Raw genomic sequence first — 3,007 nt, 5'->3', positions numbered from 1 at the left:
TAATAATGAATGATATTCTTAATTTAAGATCAGAGGAGAGGAGCTAAATAATTTATGGGGCTCAGCCTTTTATAAAAAAATGTTTTTCTAAATTACTGAACACCCGTAGGTACTAACCAATATTAGCCCGTTTAGCGGTGAATGATGATTTACAATTAAACGTTTATTTAAAATTGTTATTTTGGTGTTCATTGCCCAAATACATGTAGAACCAAAACCTGAATAAATGATTTGGGTGTAATCGTGTAAACTGCAAAGCTCCATTATGACGTATCTATTGTAGGCACTGTTTTAAAAATGGCGGTGGCTTCAGCTAAGTACTTATTGAAAGTTGTTTGAGAGAAATGAGAATGGTTATGTGTAATATATTTTGATCAACAATAATAGAATATATTATAATAATATTCTTTTTTTTTCCTATAATCATTGTTTTTTATGCGACTGCTATTCTTTAGAATTTAGATTATTTTATTAGATAGATAATGAATAGTTAAATTACGATATTAGATAATGAAATCTGAACTGAGCGGTATACCTATGCATTGGTTTTATAATGATGGTTTTATTTTATGTTTGTGTATATGCACACCTGTTAAACGTTATGTGGTAGAAAAAAAATTCTTCTATCTTCAAATTTTCGGAGTAGTTGGGTGGTTTCTGGTATGAACGTATACCATGGTACATTGTACGAGTACATAGGTATCTAGTGTGTGAGTCGTGTGGTAACTTAACTGTTTTTTTAATTGTTAAAAGTACCTATTGAGTTCCAGATGTCATGTCAAATCGAAAATTTTTTTTAAAGGTAAGAGATTTTAGTGTCATTTTTATCACGCATACACTGAAAGTTTAATTTTCGATACATTCTTAAATGACCGTTTTCATCCAGCCAACAATAAATATTTTTTTCTTGTGGCTGCAATGATTGGAAAGGTTTCTTTCCAAATCGGATCGATATAAACATTATACATTTTGTCTTTTATAACAAACACAAGTCATATGTACTCGTATGTAAATATTTTAATTAATTTTTAGTGATGAAAGGTTGAGGTCGAGACTACATTTTCATGCTTACCCTATATAATAAGAATGACAGAAACCAGTTTTATACTATTTAAAAATATATTTAATAACTTTCATGAAATTTCGGAGGGGAAGAGGATTGAACTTCTACGTGTACCAACGCGTATATTTACATGAACTTTTGAAAGATTATTTCTTCTAAGTACCAAGCAGCTGATAAAATTTATGATTTAAAAAGATATATAGATTACTATTAGTACTTACACAATATGAGAGATGAAATAAATTTCATTGTAAATGTAAAATCAATGGATCCATACACTCGTAATTTAAAATAATAATTCAATTTACACTATTAAAATAACAACTGATTTTTTTTTTTGAAGGGGGAGCTAATAGCTGCCGTAAGTCATCCTTCTGATTACAGTTCATAAATGTGTGGTTTGTGTTGGAAACTTTGTACCTACATAAATGAAAAAGCTTATTCCAGTTCTTGTCGTTCAGTGTACTTACCTATTATTAATTTAAAATTAATAATCATATATAATATATGATTTAATACTTTCTGTTAATGTTTATATTGTTTTGGTTGTATAGTTAACAGATTTATGAACTTTTATAATTATAAATATTAATATATAAATATAAATATTCATTGTTAATCGTTTAGGTGTTCAATAATATTTTATTGATAGTAACTAGAGCAGTAGAACTAAAGTAGATATTAAACTTATCTGGAATGATGGTTCTATAAAAATGTGTTAACCTAAATGTCCGGCTAATTTGCCTATCGTTAAATCCACCAATAGAATAATCGTCTTAACTTGTTTAAAACAGTGAGAGTATTTTTCAACCCGTCCTACTTAAAATAAATACATCGATTTCATAGTTTAAAACTTTTTAGGCGATATTGTTAAATAGGTATTTAAAAAAAAATTGGGAAACTGTTCTGCTGTACAGTAAAAGTCGAGTGTATACCTTGTTACTAAGGATGGTATATTGTATTATAAGTAACAAAATAAAAAGATCAATTTATAGAAAACTGTTTAAGCGTAAAATTCCCTCTTTTCCTAATTATTAACAAAAATTTTGTGGAAAATATTTTCTTTTGACCATCCAAATTACCAACTAGATCCAATTCGCTATCAAAAATCACTCCTAAAACTGAAAATTGAAGCATTTTTTTTCGCTCTAATTAGTAACCGGCGATGACAATCTAAAAAAAGCAACAATAAAATTAATACATTTATTGAATCGATATGCTCAGAATTTAAATATCAAAATTATGAAGTCATAATACCTATTTGTTATGAGTTATGACTATTATTATGATCATATTTGGGGTAGGTATTGATTTTAATTGTTTTAATGTATTACCAATTTAAAAATATTTTTAGTGACGATTTGAAACTTAGGTATAATAGGTTAGGTTAAGCCATAATCTAGAATTTAATAAAACCCTGCTTAATTAAATAAATTTAACCTATCCGCAGGTCTTGTTGGGTATTAACTAGTGTTGGGCAACGATATAATTTTGTGTATCGATATCGTTCAGATTTTCCCGATATTTTATTGCGATATCGTTATTTGTACGATATCGATATCGTATCGAAAATATAATTTTATGTTTACCTAAACAATTAAAAAAAAAACTTTTCGTAATAATTTGATTATTAATCAGTGTTAATTAATTCGAAAAATAACGGACGTTTACATCACACCGACGACACAAATTATTACACTGTGAATTATGGAATATCCAGTGGTAGTGTGGTACTATACCGTATTCCTCTTAAAAGCCAGCTAAATATAATATTCAATAAAAGTTATAACATTGTTGGCAATATAAAAAAAACCTGTTTCCTTTTTAGATAACATTATAATGGATTATTAATAGTGTACAATAATTGACATTTCACTGGAACACGCGTAGTGTACACCAAACGTTATCAGCTGATACCTATTATTATTTATTATAGCTTAAAAC

Source organism: Melanaphis sacchari, unplaced genomic scaffold, assembly GCF_002803265.2.
Source record: "Melanaphis sacchari strain LSU unplaced genomic scaffold, SCAv2.0 Contig209_pilon_pilon, whole genome shotgun sequence".
Taxonomy (NCBI): domain Eukaryota; kingdom Metazoa; phylum Arthropoda; class Insecta; order Hemiptera; family Aphididae; genus Melanaphis; species Melanaphis sacchari.
Note: the sequence above shows the minus strand (reverse complement) of the source record.